Here is an 18,156-nt window from a genome sequence, read left to right on the forward strand (position 1 = left end):
GCAAATATTAAAGAGATTGAGAACTCTCGTCGGACACGACTGCCCCGATTTATTCGTACCAACACTCGACAATTATCATACGACAAAATCACAGATATTATTTCCCCGGCTTTAATTAGTGTCGGTGTCATTCTGTTTTGTTTTGTTTGTTCTTGGTTTGTTTTTTTCCATTGGTATACAATTGTGTGCGTGTGCGAGCATGCGTATGTGTAAATGGTGAAGAATCCTGTCATTTATCAACGCCATCGAACAACAGTGCACTAATGTTACGAGCCCCGTTCTATTAAAACATTTTGATCCGCACCTGGTTCTGTACACGCAGTTTGATTTACATATATTTAATTGCAAGGTCTTGTAAGCTAAATACGATTTACATTTTTCGTATTCTGGGGGGTAACTTGATTCCACGAGGGGCTTAAACGTTTATCTTGGAGCCAAAGAATCTTGGCTATGATGCAAACTAGTCTTTCTTCCATTGAGAATTAATTGCTTCCACTAATTGTTTTGTACACTCGAGGCCCACAATTTAGATGCAGTATTAACCAATCAGCTTGTTGTTAATGGGTTAAACCTTTGTTTTATTCGATAGGCACATATCTGCAAACGACGTTATCTGACGTTCTGTCACTGTAATGGATTCACTTTATTTTCAGTTGACGTACACATTTCTCATTTCAGTGATGTACCTGAATTATAGTTTCTAAAGGGGTTCTATAGATCGAAGTACGTAATGGCTGCTCTGCTAATTTTATTTATTTATTTATTTATAAGTTTAAAGATTATACCATTAACTACACTCCTATAATTAAAACAAAAATTTAATAAAAATTTTTTAAAAATACTACCAAATAATTACATTTACTAGTATAAATGTTTTGCACTATTTGTGTTTATTTATGGATTACCGAGGAAACATCTATTTACGCCCATAGGCAGCACGTTATATTATGAAGTTTGGTGAAATATGGCGGCCATATTGAATTTTAAATTGGCCCCAAAATAACAAAAAGTTCTCTGACCACGAGCTTCTTCAAAAGCCAAGGTACCATTCCATATTACTTCGAAATGCAGTAGTTATATTATACGGAATGGTACTGTCACAGTGCTAAAACGTCACTTTATAATAATTCTGATTATATTTCTATTTTTACAAGTGCGTTAATTAGAATTAGTTAATTGGTAATCTGACGTCCGCCGTGGTATCCACTTAGTGACTTGTCAATCAAACCAATTAGTGTCAATCACTAATTAAATCTGTAACGAGCAATCGCAGTCACAATATAGTTTAATTGTTGTGGCGGGTATTGCAAGCGTCTGAATGAGTACACCATGACAACTACCTATTACATGCATACATGTTTACTATGTGTGTTATAAATAAAGATAATTTACGCATTAAACATAGACTCGGGAGAACAGATTCTGTTCACACGCCTTGAAGTTCTCTGACACTTTGGAAACTCCTTTATATTTTGTTCTACCACCTTGATGTATTACACCACCTAAAATTGTGTTTAATATTGCGCATCTGAAGAAAGGTCGTACAGATGCTGTTGTATACAAACAATTTTGCATGGAAATTCCCGACGGGTACTGTGATTACATTCCTGTTTATACAGATGGATCACGGATGGGAATTATGTGGCTTGTGCTACAGTTTTTCGTTCAGACACAATACTTTCCATGAGACTGCCTGACTCAGCATCAATTTTTAGTGCTGAAGTTTGGGCAGTCATTAAAGCCGTGGAAGAATAAATGAATGAATGAATGAATGTTTAACGACACCCCAGCACGAAAAATACACCGGCTACTGGGTGTCAAACTATGGTAATGGAAACAAATAAGGTGATGATCAACATCAACAGAAAAATTCAAGATACAAACAAAAACAGTGTAAAGAACTGTGTAAAAATACAAATACAAATATCACAGATAGATACTGACTTTTACTCTAAACTTCAATTTGTGCAATATTGGCCATTCTCAAAGAGAATGTTACACCCCTGCATCACAGTGAGGTTACAGCACGCGCAGGGGCCTTGGAAGAAATAAAGGCTTCTAGTGTATCTAAATTTATTATTTTTACCGAAACTCTTTCGTGTCTCCAAGCTTTACGTAATATGAAGCTGGACCATCCCTTAATTGTACTGGTGATATGAAAGTGTGTCTTTTTATCCATTGCCAAGAAAAATATGTATTTTGTTGGGTGCCTAACCATGATGGCATCAGGGGTAATGAAAAGACAGATTTAGCTGCCAAGTCTGCTTTGGATTTACCTCATGCCATGGTTGGTATACCGTATACTGATTTTATACATAATATCAACCTATTTATCTTTTTGACGTGGCAAAATAATTGGGACGGTGCGGTTGCGAGAGTGGTAGTCCTTCTATAGGCAATGCAGGAAAGATGAAACAGTCTTGTGTCGTGCTCGCATTGATAATACTTATTTAACCCATTTATTTATTTTGAAGAAAGATCCTCCATCTCAATGTGAGCACTGCTAGTGTACTCTGACGGTACGCCACATTTTGGCGGAGTGTCCTCATCTGAAAGAAACTCGAAAATATATATTTGGACAAAGAACTGTGATGGAATCTTTTCGATTCCATCTTGTGTTTTTATTACAATTTCTTCGAGATACTGACTTTTATTCTAAATGTTAATTGTATCTATCTGTGATATTTGTATTTTTTGCATAGTTCTTTACACTATGTTATAATTTAACTGTTGAATTTTTATATTGATGTTGATCATCACTTTAATTTTTTGCATATTGAATTCTGAATTGGCCCCAAAACAACAGCACTTGCAGGGCCATAAGAGTATGATTTGGACTGCATTTGGTTGAAATCTGCCTAGTGGAACTTGACAAGAAGTCAAAAATGTCTCAGCCAATCGAATGATTTTTAATCGGATTGAAAAACAACGACATAGCCAAGTGAACTAATTATACCCCACGTGTTTTTGCTTAAAAGTCATTAAATTGCCCTAAATAAAAACTTTAATAAATACAAATAACAGGCATAACGAACATCAAAATGTTGCTCTGTATAGTTGAAAAATTACAAATTGCATAAAAATGCTTTTCATTTTGAAACAGACCATGAAAGTGATTGCTACTGGCTTAATTTTTACACCTAGCAAGTGTGATCACACCAGGGGAGATATATGTCCGTAGTTCAGTTTCTTAATAAAATTTATGATCACTAATAAAAAATATGCAACAAAAGCAATAATATGTTTTACATTTGTGTTATCGTAACCAACAACAAATATATTTGTCTTGGCAGATCAGAAAAAAGGCTGTTTTCGTTTAAAAATACCACTGGCGTACAGTAATGTATTCTTTATTATTGCATTTTGGCTATTGGATGTCAAACATTTGGTAATTCTGACACGTAGTCTTCAGAGAAAACCTGTGGCCTAATTCATAAAGGTCTCTTAGGCTCTACTAGACAACAAAGCATCCTCTTTGTAAGTCTTTTAGCATTGCATTGCGAGATCGCAAAGTTGTGATAGTTTAGTGAATTAGGCCCTTGCTACATTTTTCCATGACTAGCAAGGTATTTTTTATAATTCACTTTCCCAGGCAGGGCATCACATACCACAGCTTTTTGATATACCAGTCGTGTCGCACAGTTGGGACGGAGCAAACAAACAAGTAATAACCAGAGAATGGGTCCACTAAGGCGGTTCGATTCTACGACCACAGCATCTTGGGTGATCCGTCTATCGACGGAGCTAGATCCCACCCATTGGCAGATCTGAATATCTGCGATTTGGAATAATGTACATGAATATGGGTTACTGTTACTTCGGATTATGTAAATGGATGCGATGCCGTGGTATGGTGGTTTAAGAACTCAGAACGGCAGGACTAAGGGTTACTATTACTATGAACAGCTAGAGCTGTTTGTAAGGCAGGATTCTTAATTCTGTTTTCACAAGCAGAATCTATAGTGTATCTTAAAAGGGGTCTTGACCCACTTAATACACAACTTTTATAATTTAGCATTTCCCAAGGCACAATAAAGATATCATTACAGTTAGAATAAACCCCTTGTAATTGAGGCACAACGTATCGTCAATTAACTGTATGATATTTAAAATGATATTGCTGACTTTGTGGTCATCGCATGTTTCCGGTTATCAACAGTTGAACGTATTCAACGATTGCAAGTGCATTTAATTATACCATGTATACTTATTTTCTTGTTTAGGTTGTCAATAACCTATACGTCAAATGTTGGGGGTTGGGGTTTTGTTTGTTGTTGTTTTTTTTTTTTTTTTTTTTTTTTTTTTTTTGGGGGGGGGGGGGTATATTTTAATAGAGCTCTTAAACTCAAACTGCATTCAAACTGAAACTATATTTTCCCACAAAGTAATTTTGTCACTGACGCCCCATGACATGTGTAAAAGATAGTGTGGTGCCCCTAATGTTGGTGCACCCTTCAAAATACAATCCTGGCTACACCAATAAATTTTGCTCTAGTCAGCGTCTTTGACAATATATACTCTCCCAAAAAAGAAACGCACAATGCTTGATTTTATTAATTATATATATGATTTTTATCAATAACGATGTACAAATCGTGAATATAATGCCATTTGGTGATCCAAACATATTGCCTTTGTTACAGTCGACAAAGCGCAGCCATCATAAAACAGAACACAATCGTGCTTTTTTGAAAAACACCTACCCCCATGTCCGCCCCTATCCCCGTCCACTTTATCTGTGCACATGCGTGTTCCGCACGAAAAACATGAATACCTACGGTATAAAAATGCAGGGTTTACATATATATATATATATATATATATATATATATATATATATATATATATATATATATATATATATATAATAGTAGTCATCATTATTTCGGTAAGTCCACAATATCAAACACATGTCGGGATTGTATGTACTATGAAGCATAACAAAACAACGTCATTGGTCGTTTATCAGCATGCAAATCCAGGTCGGCCATAGCAAGGACGTTCCATGTGTCCCCAAGCACCAAATATATCGAGATTGTGGTATAGGTTCCAGCAACAGTAGACAAGACGTGGGCTCTCCCAGATCAGATAGACCACGTGTGACCAATATGGCCCAGGACCCCTACATACGGGTAATTAATCTTCGACAAAGGACCACCACGGCAACCTCTACTGCTTCCGCAATACCAGATTTCCGTAGGATATCGGCTCAGGCGGTGCGAAACCGACTACGCGAGGCAAGTATTCGAGCCAGACGGTCTGAACGTTACGCTGCAAACTGCATACAGAGCGTGGATATTTGGTGGTGGTAGTGTGATGGCGTGGGCAGCAAGTTCACACACTGGCCGGACCAACCTGGTTCACATCCAAGGCAAATTAACGGCACAGAGATATCGAGATAAAATATTGCAGCCACACGTCTCTCCAACTAGTGCACCACAACTGGTACACCACAGGCCGTGGTATGTGCTATCTTGTTTCCTCTCTCAATATCTGTGTGGTCCTTAATCATATGTCTGACGCCATATAACCGTAAATAAAATGTGTTGAGAGCGTCGTTAAATAACATTTCCTTCCTTCCTTCGTTCCAATTACGAATAACGCAAACGTTGTATTCCAGCACGACCACATACAGCTAAACAACAACATTCAAGTCCTGCCCTGACCTTCTCGATCTCCGGATCTGAACCCCATAGAACATTTATGGGATGAGTTGGATAGACGACAGAGACGGCATCAACCACAGCCATATAATCGTCCACATCTGTCACTGACACTATTGGAAGAGTGGGCCTCCATTCCACAAGGTGTAATTCATAATCTCATTGCTTCCATGGGAAGGACATGTTAGGCATTCCTGGACTCCCATGGTGGGCACACAATATATTGACTGTATACCGTTATGACCAACTGTTTAAATGTCACGACAACGACAACTGTCAACTGCCAATATATGTGTAACATGTGAACATTATGTTTTCAGTTTAGCTATTAAATAGGCCTACACCTGTGTAAACAAAATCAACTTTTGCATTTTCTTTTTTGGGGAGTGTATATATAGCGACTGCAGGATACATCTGGAAACATGTTACATCTGCTTATAAAAGGTGTGCCCCTTTAAGCAATGCATGATCAGAAGACTCTGTTGGGAAAATAAAACAAGTTGTTATTTATTCTCTCTGAATCAGAGTTAAATCCAAATCAGAAATCTTTTTTTCCATCCACTTCTATAATGACTGTTGACGGCGGGAATTAAAATCAATTTATAGACTAGAATAGCACGTGCAATATGCATGCACCGTGCGGAATGTAATTGCTGCCAGACTAGGAGCAGATAACGCACGGGTTGAGTTTGATGGCCAAGGCTTTTAGATCGACATCATGTAAGCCTTTTATAGTACTATGTTATAGGTTATTATTATTAATAGACCTTTGAAATTGTATTAGGCTATTCACTTTTTAATAAAATCTCTTTATTTTTGTCCAATATTTTAAATATATATTGAAATCAAGATCAGAGGTGAGTTCGTTCTGCCGTTGTCGCTAACGCTTGCTTGTCTTGCTTTTACAAATTACATCACACATTAAACCGAATGACCTCATCGGAAACAATAATTAATCGTTTTCAATCGTTTAGTGGTAGTCCGAACGGAGAAAAGTACTGACTTAATGTGTGCCGTGCACTAGTTTAGTGGTAAATGGCTGGCAGAAAACAGGTAGGTCAAGCTCTGTTCAGCGACAGTGAGCAGACACTAACGTTTGCGGACTACCCCCAAGTTCAGCCAAATCTAAACACTTTTGTTATGCTCATATCTTTCAAGGTTGAGGCACGTGCATCCTGGCCCTTGACTTGGTTACGGGTGGAGGCATCTTTTCTTCTTCTTTTTCCCTTTGTTTTCTCTCACATTTGTTGCCGATGTGGAGACTTCTATCTGTCAAATTCTTTTACTGTTCATCTCCACATCCCAGTCTTTGTTTTTCCAACCATGACAGGGCCTTCTCTCTTGTAGCCATCTGTGCCACACACCTGCCATTTCCCATCAGCGTTTAGCTGTGGTCTTATGTTTGACCACTTCGGCAAGTGTTCAGTGGTTACTTGTGGCATTGTTAAGAGGTGGGGGAGGACGTAGCCCAGTGGTAAAGTGTTCACTTGATGCGCGGTCAGTCTAGGATCGATCCCCGTTAGTGGACCCATTGGGCTATTTCTCATTCCAGCCAGTGCTCCACAACTGGTGTAACAAAGGCTGTAGTATGTACTATCCTGTCTGTTGGATGGTTCATATAAAAGATCCCTTGCTGCTAATCGAAAAGAGTAGCCCATGAAGTGGCAACAGAGGGTTTCCTCTCTTAATATCTGTGTGGTCCCCAACACCATATAACCGTAAATACAATGTGTTAAGTGCGTCATTAAATAAAACATTTCTTTCTTTTTCTTTCTGAAACTAGAGAAGCGAATCATGATGTGATGCTGACAATTTTTTTACCTGAGTAGTATAGATTAGTTGCATAATTACTAGCAAATCAGTTGTTTTTAGCCTATTCAAATCTTTAGAGGTGACATTTGAATCTTTAGAGGTGACCGACATGTAGGTTATTGCATTTTTCCCCCCACCCATAATGCTTTAATAGTGAAGCTTTACCGTATTTGTAAAAAAAAAAAAGTGTTTAACTTCACTAATTGGGTTTCTGATTTATACTGAACAGAAATAACTAATGTAAAACACTAAATCTGGCTACAATATTGGTTTAAGAAAAAAAATGTTTTAAAAACTAAATTGATTTCAAACATGCCATGAACTGATTTTATTCAGCAGGTCAAAAATCAAATATCTGAGTGCTTTGTAGATGTCACAGAAAGTCAGATTGAAAGTGATTTTTTCTTGGTGTCTTGGACAGAAATGCATTTGTGTTTGCTGATGTCTTTGTTCCCTGCACGGTTTGTACCAACATGATTAGCGTGTGATATTACATCATATTGACTCTACATTTGTGTGTGATATTAAATCATATTGACTTGCCATATTCTCATCTGTGGGATATCATTCAATTGTTAATTTATTTTCATGATTATAGCCAGTTATGGTGCCAGCATGCTGTCCTGGGCATACAACGTAGCTGCCCCATGACTGGTATATCAAAAGCTATGATATGTGCTGTCTTGTCTGTGGAAAAAAGATTCAAAAGATTCCTTAATGCTAATGGTTAAAATGTAGTGGCTTTCCTCTAAAAACTACGTCAGAATAATTACAGACATCCTAAAGCTAATGATTAATCTTATGTGCTCTAGTGTTAAAAACAAAACAAACATTAAAGCGACAGACCCTAGTTTCAACCCGTGAAAATCAACAGACTGAGTGACATGAAATCTCAGGAGTGGTTGATTGCCAAATGTCATGATGTCAATTTGTATGACAGTAGTAGAGAAATTTGGTTAGATACATTTAGAGTGCATATTCGAAACGTTAATGTCCCATTTTAATAATGTACAAATTATACATTTAGAGTGCATTATTCGAAACGTTAATGTCCCATTTTAATCATGTACAAATTATACATTTAGAGTGCATTATTCGAAACGTTAATGTCCCATTTTAATAATGTACAAATTATACATTTAGAGTGCATTATTCGAAATGTTAATGTCCCATTTTAATAATGTACAAATTATACATTTAGAGTGCATTATTCGAAACGTTAATGTCCCATTTTAATAATGTACAAATTATACATTTAGAGTGCATTATTCGAAACGTTAATGTCCCATTTTAATAATGTACAAATTATACATTTACTCAAGTAATGACACCATTACAGTACAGGGCAGGATGTAGCCCAGTGGTAAAGTACACGCCTGATGCGTGGTTGGTCTAGGATCGATCCCTGTCGGTGGGCCCATTGGGCTATTTCTTGTTCCAGCCAGAGTACCACGACTGGTATATCAAAGGCCATGGTATGTGCTATCCTGTCTGTGGGATGGTGCATATAAAAGATTCCTTGCTACTAATGGAAAAATGCAGCGGATTTCCTTTCTGACTCAAAAAATTACCATATGTTTGACATCCAATAGCCGATCATTAATAAATCAATGTGCTCTAGTGGTGTCGCTAAACAAAACAAACTTAACCTTTAGAGTACATGTACGGTATTGATTAATTAATTATCAACATTTGGATGACAAACATTTACCATTGTTACATGTAGTCGTCTGAGAAAACCTGCTACATTTTTTCATTAACAGCAAGAGATCTTTTAAACGTACATCCCCACAGACATGTCAACACATACCACAACCTTTAATATACAAATCATAGGAGCACTTGATAGAACAGAAAAAGAAACCAGTGTTCCATTGAGGGGTTTTGATCCTAGTACCCAAGCAACTTAATTCAGTGGCACCAAATGCAGATTTTAGTGGGTTTTTTGTTTGTTTGGTTTTGTTGTTTGTTGGGGAGTTTTGTTTGGGTTTTTTTTTTTTGGGGGGGGGTTTATGTGTGGAGGTTTGGGAGGTTTTCTTTTAGGTTGGTGTTTTGTATAATATGTATATGCTGATGATTTTGATTTTGATTGAATTTAAAAGTGGAATACCCTAATTTTTAAACTCTATGATATATTGTTTACTATTAAAGCCATTTTTTATATTTAAATTAGAAGTACTGACATTTTATTATTTTTAATATTAATTTCCGTACACCTAAAGTAGTTCTGGTCTTCCAGGTTTTTGCAATACTCCAAAATGCATTTTTTATAATTCTATAAACTCTTGTTCATCTGAGAAATAATGGCAATTGAGACGAGCTCTAGTTATTCTTATATGGTATTGCCCTGTTTAAACACCACAAATTTTAGCTTCTCTGTGTTATAAACGTATTCAAATGTGTCTTGCAGGTTTGTAGATTAACTAACCTTAGATGATGATGATAACTAGTTTAACGTGCCCATATACCACTAGGGTTTCGAACACGCCCATCCCGAGTCCGACCTCCAATAAGATCGGTGGCCTGACTCGGGATGGAGGGGGGGGGGGGGGGGGGGTTGAAAATGGGCAGAATTTGGAAAATAGCAATTAGTAAAAAAGTTAATAGAATTAAAAAAAATAAAAAAAATAAAAAGGTTACAAGCCAAAAATAAAAAGAATTGACTGCTCGGCCGAATATTTACATAATTTGGAGCATTTTAGAAGGACAGTCCAAAACTAAATAAGAGAAAGAAGAGAGGATCGGACTATTTAATAATATTAAAAAAAGAAGAAGTAATTTCGACATAAAATTTTGAACGCAGATCTAAAAGTTTAAAGTCCGATCGATATGTCCACGCGAGTGGCCTCGTTAAGGCCGTTTGGGTGCACAGCTTAAAGGGACGAGATGGGTTGCATCCCATCAAGAAAACCCCTAGATTGACAGTCGATAGACGTTGAAGGTTTAGTGCTGTGCTGAAATAGATCTTGAGAAGCCGGATCCGTCTGAACGAGAGAGAGATTATCAGACTAGGGTATAGTCCAGTCGTCATGGGTTGGTATAGTGGTGCGGACGGGCCCGACTCCGGAGGATACGAGATGGTATCACTATAAAGCAAGGTAAAGTCTAGAAAAAGAGTAGTAGGGGCCGACCCCGCTTCCTATTTCTTCTTAGAGTGGGGCGGTCAATCTTCCAGTGCTGCTAGGACAGGCTCGGACATGTAGAGACTAAACGCGAACAACCGTGGCGTTCTGCAGAATGGCCGTCATACAAGTCACGAAAAAAAAACCAAGTCGACAGTCAGACGGAGAAATGACGTGGAGGCAAGGAATCTCGCTAAAAAAGAATCCATCCAGGTGGTGCAGACTGTCTAAACGAGAAGCGTTCCAGCGTTCAATCAGTTCCAATGGCCGCATACATCCCAGTAGTAAACTTCATTTCGCTGACAAAAACAACGAAATGAAGGACCCCTAAGTCGAGCACACGAAAGCACGTGCAGTGTGCACAAGCGAAACAAACACGTCTTACTGCGTGGAGCTCCAGACTGGGAATCCTAACCTTAGTGTCCATTTTCATGGGCTGAAACTAGGGTCTGCACCTTTAAAACAAATGTGAACAATTTTAATTGATTTGAAAAGTATGCTCTTAATTGTACTTTTTTTATTAAGACATAAAAAAGAGAGTATTTCCAGGAACCTGATCAATTTTATTTTATTGCATCGCCCCCACACACCCCCCACCCCCAATTTTTAAAATTAATATATAGGTGAAAAGAGTGAAAAAGCCAATCAATCCATCCTAATCTGTTTTTAGCATATTATTGGAAACACAAACATAATTAATCAAGACTATATGTACCGATACATATAATGAATTAATGCCATATTACTCTGGAAATATCACGATACAGGTACATGTAGCTTAGAGATGGCAATATGGGAAACCAGTCTTATTTGTACTGAACATAGGTAGAGTGTATCCTTCATTAAATAAACCGGCCTTGGTGGCGGCGTGGCAGGCCATCGGTCTACAGGCTGGTAGGTACTGGGTTCGGATCCCAGTCGAGGCATGAGATTTTTAATCCAGATACCGACTCCAAACCCTGAGTGAGTGCTCCGCAAGGCTCAATGGATAGGTGTAAACCACTTGCACCAACCAGTGATCCATAACTGGTTCAACAAAGGCCATGGTTTGTGCTATCCTGCCTGTGGGAAGCGCAAATAAAAGATCCCTTGCTGCCAATCGGAAGAATAGCCCATGTAGTGGCGACAGCGGGTTTCCTCTCAAAGTCTGTGTGGTCCTGAACCATATGTCTGACTCCATATAACCGTAAATAAAATGTGTTGAGTGCGTCGTTAAATAAAACACTTCTTTGTTTTCTTCATTAAATAAAGACTATTATTATTATTATGAATGGTACATGTACATCAAAGGCTGTGGTATGTACTGTCCTGTCTATGTAAAACTACATTTAAAAGTTTCCTTACTGTTTTGTTCAAAATAAGAAAATTAGCCTTTGTGGCAGCAGTGAGTTTTCTCTTTTTCTCTCTGACAGCTAATTGTCCAAATAACCATATGTTAGACACTAAATAGGCCATAGTTTAAAATGTGCAGAGGTACTGTTATTAAACTAATATTCCCTTCTTTTCCATGTCACGTCTGTAGTACCACTAGTTAATGGTACATTAAGAAAATAGACAGAAACCAGCCCCCAGCAAGGCAGCAAATCTCAGTCAGTCAGTGTTTATTTTGAGTGTGTCTATTTCAGCTGACAATAATTTCTCTTCCAGGAAAAATGATGTGTGCTTTATCAGTACTTCTGCTAATACGGAAATTATGTTCCTTCAATTGGTGGACAGATGGTTTAGTTGGTATGCAGCCTCAACCAGCCTTCAGAGTGTGTGAGAGTACAGCTTCGGCATAATCACGGTGTTGCGAGTGGGGAGACTTGTAAACAAGTTATCTGCAAGTTTATTGTTGCCATATAGTGTTATGATGCAATCATAGGAAAAGGTGGGTGTTCTTAATTAGTGAGTTTTTCTTTCTTGTTTTATAATGAAGTGTTTATTAATTTCAAGGTCATGCTTTAATTTTTTTTTAAACTTGGTTTGTGATACATTTTTATAAATTTCAAAGTAATGTTTTTATTTTATGCTCTTTGTCATGTCATGTCATACTCATAGGGTTTCATGTGCACATTCAGAACAAGCTGTTGTAGCGCATGCCTGTCATGGGCACAAGAGCCGGCCTTGGCCGGCTCCTCTATCCATGACAGGTTATGCTCTTTTTTTTTACTTGGTTTGTATAATGACAATTTTTATAAATTTCGAGGTCATGAATGAATATATATATTTTTAATACTTAGTTTGTAATAACATTTTTATAATAAAGGTTTTATGGGTTTGTTTTTTTAACTTTGTATAAAGAGTGAAACCTGTCTAAACCCGATCATGCCGTGGACCTAATATTTATCTGATTTAAACAGGATCCGGTGTTAAGAGGGTTGCATTTTAGAATGTAGAAATTTCAGTTTGAAAGTTGGCCAGTTTTGATAAGATTCTAGTTTGTTCAGGTCCGGTTCAGACATGTTTCACTGTATGTACATTTTTATAAATTTCCAAGTAATATTTTTGTTTTATTAACAGTGTTCTCCAATTCTGAACCTGGTTGATGTCTCAGGCATCACAATAAGTCAGCAGGATACCAGGAGTCAAGTACGGTACTTCGTTCTTCACCAACACTTTTCAACAAAAACTACGTACGTACCATCTAAATTTTTATCAATTGTGTGCTGTTTAAATATAACACACACACACATGCACAAATGCACGAACGCACGAACGCATGCACACACGCATACACGCATGCACGCATGCACCCACGAATGCACACATGCACACACGTTCACACACACACATAGAGAGACACACACACAGAGAGACACACACTTACACAGAGAGAGAGACACACACATTATTACAACATATATGTATGGTTCATATGAAAAAGTATCAATATGTTTGTGAAAGAATAATCATGGGTATTATAAATTTGATGAGTTCTAATTAACCTTTAGGTTATCGGGCCCATAGTTTGTGGTAACCTACCAGTATATACCTGACATTTATTTTCAAAAGCCAGCGCACACTTTTGCCTATGATCCCACCATGACATTTGTGAAACCTGCTATTTTACAGACAATGGTTTTCTGCAATAACAGAAAAATTTACCAAATCAAGGAATTCACAAACTGAAATGAAATTCCTACTTTTTAAAGATTTTTTTATATACAATTTTTATTTCATGCTCAAACACAGTTATAAATATTTATTGTGTGTTGGCATGTATATACTATTATTTAACAAAATACTGAAACATTTTTGTATGCTGATGCTTGTCACATACTGATGATCCTGCGAAACTTCAGGCATTATCTTTTATGTTAACCACTTAATTTATATTCATCAAATGGGGGGACGTAGCCCGGTGGTAAAGTACTCACTTGATGTTCATCAAATGGGGGGGACGTAGCCCGGTGGTAAAGTACTCACTTGATGTTCATCAAATGGGGGGGACGTAGCCCGGTGGTAAAGTACTCACTTGATGTTCATCAAATGGGGGGACGTAGCCCAGTGGTAAACTACTCACTTGATGTGCAGTCGGTTTGGGATCAATCCCTGTAATAGGGGGCCCATTGGGCTGTTTCTCGTTCCTGCCAGTGAATATACGACTAGTATATTAAAGGCTGTGTGTCATCCTGTTTGTGGGATGGTGTATATAAAAGATTCCCTGCTACTAATGGAAAAATGTATCGGGTTTCCTCTCTAAGACTACATGTCAGAATTACCAAATATTTGACATCTAATAGCCGATGATTAATAATTCAATGTGCTCTAGTGGTGTCATTAAACAAAACAAACTTTTTTATATTCATAAAAAAAATATGGTGTATCAAGTAATTTATACTGGAATAATTTCACATTATTGTCGAAAAAACCCCTAAAATTATCACTTGACATTAAAGAAAAACTATACAAAAATGTTTTTAAAAAACAGAATTTACCAAAATGGAAAACAGAATGTTCCAAAATTTGAAATAGAAAATCATCCCCTCTAGTATTTTCTTTAAAATCCAGACTATATCATGAAATAAAAGTGCGGTCTGTGACCAGACATAAGAAGATCCCAGATTGTGTAATATCATTCATATTGTGTATTACCAATAAATCATAATTATGTGTGGTGCCGCATTGTCTTGAATTTTATGTATACATCATGAATAGATTATTCACTTAATGTACATGGGGGAAAAAGATTTGATGGCATAAAGATTTATGAAACCTAACAATAGTACACATTGACCAGCATCACCATTGCCTGAGGTCACTTCTAAAATGTCTAACTTACCTATCTCACCAAGCCCTGTTAATTTGGAGCTGCCTGTAAGCTACTTTTTTGGTGTCCATATTATCTGTAATTTATCTTGGAACATCAGTCCTGAACTGGGTTATCTCCAATTCCATACAAAACCACTTTTAAACTAATATTATCATCTGTCATGGTATGTGGTGTTCTGTTTATGTGAAAGTTCATATTTAAATGATGTTATTTTAGGAGTAGTTGGTTTGTTGACCACAAGCCTTGTTGGTGTGATGATTGAATCACTGGAGTTAAAGGTTGGTAGGTAATGAGTTAATGTCACAGTGTGGGCTCTAGTCCAATATATCTTCTGTCAAACTGAATGTGGTCCAATATTGTTTGAGGGCAGATTAATCAAACTCTATGGGCTTTAGCCAATATGAGTTTTAGCAGATTAGTATGTGAGAGATGTAATGTCACTACACTTGCGTTTCTGTCACTAAAACCTAACCATTAACCCACTGTCATGGACAAACAACACAAATATTAAGGTGTGTCTAGGACATCCTGTTTAACTCTGAATGACAAAAGCGTAATACATGATTAAGGCTGAGAACATCCTGTTTAACTCTGAATGACAAAACTGTAATACATGATCAAGGCTGAGGACATCCTGTTTAACTCTGAATGACAAAAGCGTAATACATGATCAAGGCCGTATCTCTGTGCATTGCAGAGGCGAATGAGCATTTGGCAAAATAGTGAATCTCTATTTAGTGCCTTATCTATAGTAAGACAGGGGATCTATTAGTGGAGATTTCATCCTTCTTGCACTGCCACAAAGAGGAACTTCAGCTGGGTGAAAAACAAGCTAAAATGAAATGAACACTGTTGACCAGTGTCACAGTTGATTACCATTTGTTTGACACCTCATTGTTGATTAAGCAATGTGCAGGACAGGCTGTCTGCTGGGAATTCTGTGAGGGTACAGAGTTCATTTTATCACAATAGTCCAAGGCAACTGAAGTCATTGCATGTTTTATGCGAAGATGCAAAGCTTTGGACATCGGGTGTATGAAAAGTTAGTTTGTTTTGTTTTAATAACACCACTAGAGCACATTGATTTATTAATCAAGGACTGTTGGATGTGAAACATTTTTGTAATTTTGACATACAGTCTTAAGAGAGGAAACCTGATACATTTTTCCGTTAGGAGCAAGCAGGGGTGAGGAAAAGGCCCTGTTAAGTTTCTATTACTGGAACAAATTCTTATGTGTTTATTGCCAGTGTTTCTGCACATGTTTATTTGTCTATATCAGTCAACTGGTGTGCATTTTCTTTCTCAAAAGACTTGAATCGGTCGAAAATTTAATAAAAATTGGTCAGTTGCATGACATATAGTTTTTGTTTTTTTTATCTATCAGTAGGCAGTAATAGAAATAGCGAATATACTATTTGTGCCATTTTTTAATTGGACCTGCTCAGGTATCAGTATCACATATATGATTTCAAAAAAACAGTTTTAAAAAGTGGTCAGTATATGGCTTGTATTTCAGATGTATGTGATTTTAAAGTCGGCCATAAGGATATATCATTGGTCACTGAAGTCGGACTTACAGTAATAAATCCACTGTCACAAGGTTAGACATTTGTCAAAGTCACCGAGCCAGTCACAGGATTAAACAGTTGTTAACAATAACATCATTCCTGGTGAGAAAGCTATCAATGTATTACACTCCAGTTAAAACAAAAGACCCAGGGTTTGCAACTGGTTACATTCATTGTCCTGTCTTAATGGAAGTGTCGTTGCAATCAACACCTCTGTATGGAGCCCTGTCGGGTGGAGTGTCTGAGTTTGCTGGGATTGGCAATAGGCATTTGTAAAATAAACACTACTTTGAAACTGCAATAATCTATTAATGTATTTAGTTAACTGGCCTCAGTGGTATGGTGGTTAAGCCATCAGACATAAGGTTGGTAGGTACTTGGTTCACAGCCCGATAACGGCTTCCATCCAGAGTGAGTTTTGTCCACTCAATGGGAAAATCTCTGTTGGGGTGTCTTTGAACAAACATCTTTTTTTTCTTGTTTATCACCAGACTAGCACCCAACAGCTATGCCTATCCCAGGTTTAAAGAGTTTCCAATCTGCTTCTTCCATCAACTGTTAAAATAAGCTATCATGAATGTTAAACACAAATTTGTTATCTACACTTACAGCTATCTGCTGACAGGAGGCACTGCTGTCTGGTACTGGGACAGGGCTGGCCAGCAGATACGACCACTCGTCACTGCGTGGATCCGAGATAACTGCTTACTCAATTAATTGGGATCACTTGTCAGATGGTACATGTAACCAGATAAATCTTCTGTCAGCAGTGACAAAAAAGTTTTGTGAGTTTCTTCATGACTTCACAAGTTGGAGTAATTTGTGGACAGAAATAGAAAACTGTGCTGTAAAATCAGCGAGGATCCCATGTGTGTGATGTGGCATATCAGATTGGAAGAACAGATCATTGAGATTTGAGAGCTCATCAAATAAGGTATTTTTTTTAAAGTGTTTTTTCTTAGTTTTTAGGTTTTTTTTACACATTTTATTTTGGAATGTCAAACATTGCAATTGTCTAAATGAATAGAAGAGATACAAACTGAGGACATGTGTTGACACAAGACACATAAAGATAATCATTAAACCTGTCATTAATTTTTTTTAATTTCCTTTTGTTTGGTATATGACATACGTCTTCTGACAGCATAACACTTTATCAGTTAATACTTTGCAAGGCTGCAAAAAGTAGTAGACTGTTTGCCAAAAGCAAGTCAAAATTCTGACAGATGAGTTAAAAAATATAACCACAAATCTATCAAGCGAACTCCCATTTTTTGACTAAGCAAATAAAGCATTTATTTTTGGTATGGTTATTTTTTATACTTTATTAGGCCCTACTCTTGTTTCAGTTATTCATTATAAAACAGTATTGATATAAAGAGAACAAAAGCTGCAATAAAAAGGTGAGTTCAATATGTTTAGTTTTATTGAATGATAATTTGGAGTTGATATTATAACAGTATTATATTGCTGAGGTCAGGTCAGGTCATAGGGCTTAACATGCATATTCAGAGCAATCTCTTGTAGTGCATGCCTGTCACGGGCACAGGTGTTGACCCAAGCCAGCTCCTCTGTCCAGGACAGGGCGGAACGTAGCCCAGTGGTGAAGCGCTCACTTGATGCCTAGTCGGCCTGGAATCAATCCCCATTGGTGGGCCCATTGGGCTATTTCTCGTTGCAGCCAGTGCACCACGACTGGCATATCAAAGGCTGTGGTATGTACTACCCTGTCTGT

General features: G+C 37.3%; 1 long non-coding RNA gene across 1 annotated transcript; it reads left to right on the top strand.

Moving 5' to 3' along the window:
• Positions 1 to 6,327: 6,327 nt before the first annotated feature.
• LOC121380878 lies at positions 6,328 to 17,173 on the top strand. Its single transcript, XR_005959016.1, has 4 exons — positions 6,328 to 6,383; positions 12,245 to 12,467; positions 13,100 to 13,212; positions 17,033 to 17,173. It is a non-coding gene; the product is annotated as an uncharacterized LOC121380878 (long non-coding RNA).
• The last annotated feature ends 983 nt before the right edge of the window (positions 17,174 to 18,156 follow it).

Source organism: Gigantopelta aegis, chromosome 9, assembly GCF_016097555.1.
Source record: "Gigantopelta aegis isolate Gae_Host chromosome 9, Gae_host_genome, whole genome shotgun sequence".
NCBI lineage: Eukaryota > Metazoa > Mollusca > Gastropoda > Neomphalida > Peltospiridae > Gigantopelta > Gigantopelta aegis.